General features: G+C 31.3%; 1 pseudogene; it reads right to left on the reverse strand.

Annotated features, from left to right (window-relative positions):
• Positions 1–6473: 6473 nt before the first annotated feature.
• On the reverse strand, positions 6474–6960 carry LOC149526540 (thionin-like protein 2; annotated as a pseudogene).
• Between the last annotated feature and the right edge of the window lie 3350 nt (positions 6961–10310).

The following is a 10310-nucleotide window of genomic DNA, read 5'->3' on the forward strand; positions in this document are numbered from 1 at the left end:
CACTATAAGAGGCATTTGAATCAAACTTAATTTTTTTTTCATTTCAAACATCTTTGTCAATTTGGAAATAAGACGTGGGAATTGGATTTTCATTTTTGAATTAAAACCTAGCATGAACTCATTCAAGGTGATTGGTCATCTAGACCTTTGCATAATTGACTTCTCACGCCTGCTTGCACTTACTTTCCTTAGCATTGTCTTTGGCATCAATTCCTTGGATGTTTGTTTCACTGTTTTGGATCTTTCTTGATGCTTGCTTATTCATGGGAGCATCTTCTTTCTTCTTTTTATTAGTAACTAGGATCCATCTTTCATTGTCTAGATCCTCAACTATGGAATCACAAGCCTTGCCCTTATTTTCTTAAAGCTTGAATGCTTCCTCTACATTTAAGGTTCACATTATGTAGTTGAAATATCAAAATTTTATATTCATACTCAACACATTAGGTTGAGAAAGCATGCTAGTTACTGATGCCACATTTGTTGCCACCGTTTCTTTTTCAAACTTAATTTTCCCATCCTTGTATAGCTTCATGATTTTGTCTTTCAAGGCAAAACATTTTTCTTTAAGTTGACCAACCAAGAGATGGCACTTGCAGTAGTTAGGGTCATTTATTGGATCAACTTCTTCAAGTTGCTTCTTCTCTAGCAACTAAATAAACTTTGTTACAACCCAAACTCGGGGGCCATGACCGGTGCACGAGCTAAGCAGGCAAGCCCATTAGACCTAAGAAAGCCTTAGAGTTCTTATTCAAACACACATAGGCCAAGGGATTTAATCATCAAATATTCATAATAAATTCAAATAAAATACAATATCTTTGGCTTAATTTCCATATAAATAGTAATAGAACCATACATTGGCCATCCAAATGGGTTTATACTTATTAGCCCTTAATACACAATATAATATGGCACTCAGTGCCTACACACATTATCCACAATGAAAGGCTTTAACAGACTTAGCGGAGTGACCAAAACGAAAAACCTATTGGATGCCAAAATCGGTTTGTCGCTGGACAACCTTTACCATACAGCTTTGTGGCCTATTTATTTGCATATGGTATACAAATGGGTGAGTACTATAATATTCAGTGAGTGGTGCATATAAACAAAATTATACACACACACACACACACACACACACACACATTAAACACATATAAAGTATATGCACCATCCACGTATCTAGATGTTCTAGCAAATATCTCTGAATATAGGGTATATCATTATCCCTAAATCTCCAATATAAGGGCATATCATCAACCTCAATTTCTCTAAAGATCATCACACATATCGTTAGGCTTACTCTTGAATCCAATCAAAGTTATTCAAATCATTTTCCACGGCACACTCTAATCACTAGAATATCACATCAAAATCATATAACATTTATCTTAGCCTCTCTATGGCTATTTCACGTTGTATGCAAATCAACTTCAAAAAAGGGACCTCCTTTAGACATAGTCAGATCACGCTTGGTGGCCAACCGATGGAGAAACAAATCACGCACAAGCTAGGGTGGAGAAATAGATCACGCTCAATGCTGAAGTAGTTGGTGGAGAAATAGATCACACTCAATGCTGAAGTAGCTGAAAGAGAATAAATCATTGATCGGAGTAATCTTCAAACATCAGCATCACTTAGAGTAATCTCAAAGGATAGCATCAAAACACTGTAAGTAGGAATCATTAGAGGGATTAGTGTTACCGTCCCTGCTTACCACCATCCCTACAGGCACATAAATAGTTATGGGGGACAAAAATTCATTTAACCACAAATCAGATCAACATCTAAAATTCATTTCTCAAATGAAACACAAATTTACAAACAAAGCCATCATGCCTCTATCATTCACATCTTTCCTCATCAACCCAAAAATCACATTTGTCGAGCTTTAATCGTCTTAAGCTCGGTTAGAGTTCTAAGTGCCTCTAAATATCTAAGGCATCATTTAATCAAATCATCTCAACATATTATTCACTTAGGGTAATCTACTATTAAGGGTTCAATATAGCCTCTAGATGTCCTAGTCTAGGCACACACATAGCATAAGCCACCCACATGGCTTACATCACAGCACACAATCACACATAATTCACATATATACATATACACATATATTGTTCTCTAGCCTAGGTTCATTCGTTTAGGCATACATATTTTTATCCTAATACCATGGTAGCGCACTTATAGTATGTTATGCATTAAGTGCATTTAACTTAAGTGCATTTAACTTAAGTGCCACTCATAGTGACAATAGTAGGCACCCCTTGCCAAGCTTCGATCGTTTACCTTCAATTATCATCTAGCTTGCCAATGAGTTGATTTAAATCCGTTTCCCTTCTTAGAAATCGATTGCACGAGTCTTAGCTCCAAATTCTCCAATCCAAGCCAAAAAGGAAAAAATACCAAATTCGAACAAAAGTCAGATTTGAAGTTATTAACTGATTTAAATGAAAAATAATCAATAAAACATTAAATCTTACCTCCAATATGGTTTCCCAAGCTCCAAATAGCTTCAAATCACTTCAAAAATCCATTTGAGAACTTAGGGTTTTTGCGTTTTTAGAGAGAGAAAGGAAAAGAAAAAGCTAAGAGAAAGAGTTAGGTGAAAATAGTTAGAACCCTTTTTTATTTTTGTTTTCCTTGTCTGATGTATCGATACATTTTAGCAATGTATCGATACATCTACCTAACTTTGAAATAATATATCGATACATTTGGGGCAATATATAGATACATTTAAGGCAGAATGCTCCCTACCTAACATGTTTCGATACACGTGGGAAATGTATCGATATATTTGGGGTAATATATAGATACATTTAAGGCAGAATGCCCCTTACCCAATATGTTTTGATACACGTGGGAAATGTATCGATACTTTTCCCCCCTGAGTGTTCTTTGTTTCAAATGTATCAATATATTAGGACAATGTATTGATATATGTTCACCAATTTCCAAATCTATAGACAAATCCTTAAATGTATTAATAGAATTCCTCTAGAACACCCCATATTGTTCTTCTTGCCAAGAATGTATCAATACTTGAGGGGATGTATCAATACTTGAGGGGATGTATCAATATATCTTCCCCTACAGTAGTTTTAAGCTTCCAAAACTTTCAAAAATCAAGTTTAGCACCCCAAAATCATTCCTTGTTAATATCACACATCAAATCATTCATTTAACTTAATCCCATACACATAAATCCACAAAAATAACATCAAACTTAGAAAAACCCCAAACTATGAGATTTATCACATATTTCTTCAAAATTTTGTCTAAGTGTCAACATGTATACTCTTAAACACTAGACATACATATCATATCATTAAAGTCCTCGAGACTCCACATATTTGATAAATCATTCTTAGTTTACAAAAAAAAAAAAATTGAGGGTGTTATAAGCTTAGATTTTAGAAGTTCTTCCAACATTTTCATGATATCTAAGTTAGGGAAATGATATTGCTTCTCTTACCATTCTTTCAAAGATGTTTTCCTTTTATCTTATGAAAGGCCAAGCTTTGTCTCTTGTGTTTTCTTTGAGCTAGTAGTCACCTTGATGGGTTTGGTGTTCACAGTCATAGATTGTTTTCCTTCTCCATTATTTGTCAAAGTTTTGCCCCCTTTACAAACATCTTGCTTGCCTTTCTTTGGTTTTCACACTTGAAGTCCTTGATTTCTAACTGTTGACATGTTTAATTACATGTCATACGTATGAGTAACTAATTCTTCAAAAATTTTAGGCTTAATGCCTTGAAATATGTAGTGTAATCCCCAATTAATTTTGTGGATGCATATGTCAAAGGCTGAGGACTCGAACAATCGTTCTTTGCAGTTAAGATTGAGATTTATCAATCTGTGGATGTGATCAATCATAGGTATATCCTTTCATTGTCACAAGGTTATGAGTTCAATTATGCTCACCACATGTTGAGTGTTGTAGAAGCAATTAAAGAACTCACATTCTTGTTGCTCCTAACTGTCAATTGTCCCAGGCTCCAAATCTATGCACCAATCTAAGGCATTGCCCTTTAGAGAGCGAATGAATTGCTTCACCATAAGACCATCATCTGTGTTAGCATTGTTGCAAGTTTCCATGATGTGTGCAACATGTTGACGAGGATTTCCTTTACCATCAAACTTTTGGAACTTTGGTGGCTGATAGTTATGTGACATCCTCATGCGATCAATCCTCTAAGAATATGGGTTGGCATAAGTGTACAAAGGTTGGGTGACACTTTCCACCTATTCCTTGATGGCTTCCTTAATGAATTCCTTCAATTAGTTGGTGGTATCACATTTCATTGGATTTTTGTTAAAGATTGTTTTCCACTTTTGTAATGCACTTCTCATCATTTTCTTGAAGATTTTGGCTTTGATTTTGGTGAAGATCAACTGATGCCTTTCTAGTAAGGTTGCTGATTCTTGCTATCATTGAGCCAATTTACTCATTCTTTTCTCTGATGCTTGTCATAAGCGATTCCACAATCTTTGCAAGAAATACAACTTATTCTTTTAGAGATGCATTCCAGTTGTCATGTCAGCCATCACTCTAGAGTTCATTTTTGACGAAGAACTTTGGCTAGGGGATAATGGAACAAAGCTACTACTTGAATAACCTTTGTGTTCCTTGAATGGGAGTTGATTTGTACTTGATTTTTTGAAAGAAAAAAGTTGCATGGTAGAGACTTCTTCAAAACTTGGGTAAAAAGTATCATATAGAGATTTTGCTTGAGGACTTGGAAAGTCTACTCATACAATTTAGTAAGAGCTTTTTTCCTTCGCTGAGTGCTATACGAAAACATTGGAACAACCGTGCTTGATGATGAGGTTGGAAAGACTATAGGATTTGCTCGAGTAAGCTTGACAACAAGTTTGCTAGTGAGGTTATTCTTGGAAGCCATTTTGCAATTTGAAGAAAGAAGATGAGAGGTAGAGACTGTTTAACTGGGAGTGATAGAAATTTGTATATACAAATTTTGCATTGTAAATTTAGATTGGAAAATTTGAAGATAAATTTCAAAGATTTGGTGTGAGTTTACAATCTCTAGAATTTTTTTGATTAATTTCTTTGTGCTTCATTTTCAAGGGTATGAACTTGATTTGGTATGGGTCTATAACTTCTAGAATTTCTCTGTTCAATTTCTTCGCGTTTCATCTTTAAGGGTATGAACTTGGACTTGATCTTGAACATGATTTAGACTTGAGAACATCATCTTCAAGGGTTTGGACTTGATCTTGAGCACGTTTGAACTTGAGAACTTTAGTAAAGCTTTGAGTCTTCAAAACTCTTCTTTTTCTCAATTTTTGAATCCCCAAATGGCTTAGAGGAGCATTGTATTTATAGTGCTAGATGAGAGACTTTCATGAGGATTTAGTCTCTTTGAATTATCTCTAAATTATTTAAATTTAATTAGAGATAAGTCATAATGTCTCATAGATAGTCTTTCGATGGACCAAACTCTCAACCTTTTTATTTTGATTGGTCGAATTTAAGTCTTATTTGTAGATTATCTTAATTTATTTAGAGATAAATTAAATGATCAAAATTTGATTTTATCCTAAATTATCATGATTTTTATAGGTAAATTAAATGACAAATGGGTAAATTTTAATTGGCTAAAAGTTAAATATTATCTCTAAATTACCTAGATTTAATTAGAGATAAATTGCATAACTAGTAATCAAATTTTAATTGATCCAATTTAAATATTATTTTTAAATTATTTTAAGAGATAAATATGTGACAAATGAGTGAATTTTAATTGGTTTAACTATGCGTCATTAACATAATTTAGTCAATAAATTAATTATATGGTTATATTAATGATGTTTTTATTCCATGGGGCGATATGTGATTCGTTTTTGAAAAATTTCTTCGATTTATTAATTTTGGACATATGGCATCTTGTAATTGGATAATAATTTTTTTCTCATTCTACAACATATTAAGGGATTTTTTTTTTGAGACTTGATTCTGTTGCTTTGGTAATATTGGGAAGGATTGTTGTCACTTTGGTCTCTAATATGTAGCTGAAATTGTGAAGGGGGGAATGAGAGGGCCTGCATTGGCATGAAAGGGAGTCTTTATTTTCAAGGGTCTTGAGGGCATCTGGACTTTGTTTGGTTTCCAAAGGATTATTTAACTCAAGTTTCTTTATTTAATTAGGTTTATATAGAGCAAAATTAATATGATATTTATTTAAAAGTCAAAACAAAAGGAAAATATTAATAATTAATGCGCGTGAACACACACATATATATATAAATTTTAAAAATATTTATCATTTTAATTTTCAAACTTATCAAAATAATATAAAATAAAATATTTATTAAATTCGGGGAGCTAGGTTTCAAATATATGGTCTTTCGTCTTCGGAGAACCTTTGGTTCCATCCATCACTTATTTATTGGGCCAATTAACACAGTCATAAACTGAATACTATCTCTCGTATATTGGCTAATTAGTTCTTCACAGCGCATGTGTCCGAGCAAGAATCCGCGCAGCTTCCAACTTTGGCTTCAGCTAAGGTATTAAAGACAAAAGAGAACAAAACACACTTCAGTTTATGCCTGTGTCTGTTTAAAAAGAGAGAAAGAGATATTCAAGTATTTGATTTATTAATTAGTGTATGATTTCTTGCTTAAAGAAGAGAGAGAGAGATGAGATAAAGAGTAGTAAGTTTACCAGGATTTTCTATGGAGCTGAGACTCGTGTACTTGGAGGTAGAACAACCAAGCTTGCAGAAGTATTGGGTGTCTTCGATAGGATTGTTCCTAAAGATACATTCCTGCAGGCAGTTGTTGGCGCAAGAGAGCATTATTTCCTGGTGTAATAACACACGAAATGAAGCAACCATTGTAGCAGATTTTGAAAGAAGCGTCGGAGTGGGACTGCCCTATCAGAACCCCCAACACCAAACATACCATCAACACTCCTCTTCCCCCCATTGTTTTCTTTGCAGAAAGCAAGATTGATATAGATTTTAATGGGCAGAAATCTTATTGGCGGCTCTTCCTGTTGTTCAAGAGAGCTTTATTTATAGACTTCATTGGTTGCAACCCATCCACAGAGGGTGGGTACTGTCCCTTTCCCCAAGGCCAAGGGTAAGGGAAGGTATACTGCGCCTCCTCCGCCATGCATCTCCAACTTTCCACCATTTTTAACGCCCTTTTTGGTTACAAGCCCACCCTACGGATCGAGCTTGGCTTTATTTTGTTTTTAGATTTTTTTTATTAGAGACAAAAATATGCACAAATTGTTGAAGTAAGTGTTTTTTTTTAAATAAAAAATTCTCAGTAAGAGAAAATCAAAATGTTCTTATAAATAAAAAAAATTATATTGTATTCTTTTTTTGTCTTTATAATATGTATCAAGCTCTAAATATTATTTTTAACTAAATGGGAATTGAAATTCAATAACCTTTACTCATTACTTTTTGTAACTCATCTTTTTCTTAAATTGTTTTTGTACACATTTTGAAACCTTAAATAGTAAATATAGGATCTAATCTATCATGCTGCATTCAATGCAGAACTATCATAATATTATCAAGGTAAATCTTTTGATTAGTGCTTTTTTTTTCTTATTTTTTTAGAAGGATAATACATAAAAATATGTAATTCTTTAAAAATAATAAAATATATGATTCTATTTTAATATGGGTTAATCATGTGATAAATACTTACATTTCAATTATTTGTTCATTTAAAATCAATTATAACTCTTTCTTTCTTGTTTTTTTTTAAATTTCTTCTTAAATTTAATAATTTCTTTTTAAAAAATAATAATTTAACTAATCTTAATCAATATTTATCAATACTGTACTTGTTTCATGGGCTGCAGCCAAGATTTGTGTACGCACAGCCGACGCCGTCGTGCGGACGTCACGTGGACATTAAACCTTAACAACGTTGATGTAAAGCACTTCTCTTAGAATTATCGCCACGGTTAATTATTACCATTTAAGGCCTATGCCGGCATTTGTAGGATAAATCTATTTATGGGTGCTTTAATGTGAGCTCTTAATAGATAATGACATTTTATTTTATTTTTTAAGAAAATATAAAGTATAATATTTAAAAAAATTCTTAAATTATTTAAAAAATTTTAAATAAATTGTTATTATTTTATTACATTCAATCAAGTTTTAGTATTTTTATTTTAAGTTAAACAAACTTTTATAACTAATGATTGAATAAATATCATTAGTCAAAAAGCCACTTGTTATTTTATATCCACATGTCATTGATATGGGATTGATGTGGAGAATGAAAAACGTCATATGATCATGTTATCATATGAAATTAATAGATCACATTATCATCAATTATAATAAATCAACGTGCCATATCATCGTCAATTATAATATGTTAGTATGTTATGTTAGCATCACGTGACATAGAATGATAAATAATATTTTGATTAAATTAATAATTAATCATAAAAGTTTAGTTGATTCAAAATTAAAGTATAAAGACTTATTTAAAATTTTCTTAATAGTTTAAGGATATTTTAGATATTATGTCAAAATATAAAAAACAAGTAAAGATTCAAATTTTGGATTTCAATTCTTTTTGAGAATAACATCAATTGGATTAACTTGAATTATTATTCATCATAATATTTTTCATCTTAATTGTAATAATTGGCTAAGGTAAAAATAAAATTACAAAAAAAAAACACATTGATGATTTCCATGTTTACATAGATTTGATGATTTGACTGCCTTTGCATTATTTAAAATCATTTAAATCATAGGATTGTTGGTGTTTGTCATGGTTCCATTTGGTAATTTCCTTTTTAAATTATTAACAATAAGAAGTTATCAAACCATTTGGTAATTGTAGTGGGTTCATACATGCTTCGTATGACAAGTTTGTTTACATGTTTCATATGTTTATTTGTTGGATATATAGTTAAATGGCAAAAAAATCTATTTAATAATTTTTCTTAATTTTATATTACCCACATCATAATCTGTGTTACTCATTTTTTCTTTATATATATAACCGTTTTTTATAAAAAAAATAAAATTATTATTTACATGATTTCGCTTTTCACATCTTTTGTGAAATCTTTGAATCTTCAAAAGAGAGATTTTATGAAGACAGTGATGCCATCAAAGTGGGTGGCCCCAATGTAGTGGGATCCATTAGCAGTGTGCTGTCCTTTCGCTGGTATGGTAGAAGGTTGGAAACACATCTCGAGGCAGGGGCAGAGCCAACAATGGGAGGGCATGGGCCCCTAAAATTTTTAAAAATATTTATTATATATATATATTTTATTAATAATTTTTTAAAAAGATTTTAAAATTTTTTATTTATTATATATTATTAATAACTCATTCAAAATAAATTTTTTATTTAATAATTAATATAAATAAAAAAATAAAAAAATCTTATAAATTTACTTAATGTTATCTTAAGTTAAATTTCTCTCCACCTCTTTTTTTTTTTCTTTTTCTCTTCTCTTTTTTGTCTATTTGTTTTTATTTCTTTTTTTCTAGTAACTCACCATAGAAACACACTTTATTTTTCAAAAGAGATTTATGAACTTGTGAGTTTAAAAATGGAAAGACAGAAATCACTCATCACTATTGTGTAAAATTAAAAAGAGGTAAAGTTTTCTTTTACCTTCTTCTTTCTATTTATATTATTTAACTATTATGTGAAATCTTGTATTTCATATTTAATTATTTATATTTTATTTTTTATAGTTTTATGTTTTATTTTTTAAGTTTAAATATAAATAAATAAGAATATTGAATGTTGACTACATTATTTTTTTTTCAAGTTTGATTAAAATATGAGTAAGTTGAAAACAATTGACAATTTTTTTTTTTAAAAAGAGGTAGATCGCTCAAATGATTCTCTTACACTTGAGCCACCAAACCTTAATACTTCAACTCATAAACAAGAGCAGTGTTAATCAAAATGTCAAAGGCTCAATCTTGAAGAAATTGATTGTTTTTAATATAGAACCTGATCCTGCATTATGACCAATAATATGAAAATTTCTTATCAATCAAAGGGATGAAATTCATCGTGCTTATCTCAAACATGAGCCATGTCAACCCATTCTTAAGACGTATCCTCTATCAAATGATGATCATCCTCGTCGTTTTCAAGCTTCTTGGTTTGAATTATATCTTTCTTGGTTGGAGTATTCTTGTGACAAAGATGCTATATTTTATTTGCCATGCTACCATTTTGGTAAGAACACCTCAAATCGTCTAGGTTCAAATGCATTTATTGAAAAAGGTTTCAAAAATTAGAAGAAAGTCAATAGTGGAGAAAAT

This window comes from Theobroma umbraticum, unplaced genomic scaffold, assembly GCF_002168275.2.
Source record: "Theobroma umbraticum cultivar Fairchild unplaced genomic scaffold, ASM216827v3 scaffold_55.0, whole genome shotgun sequence".
Taxonomy (NCBI): domain Eukaryota; kingdom Viridiplantae; phylum Streptophyta; class Magnoliopsida; order Malvales; family Malvaceae; genus Theobroma; species Theobroma umbraticum.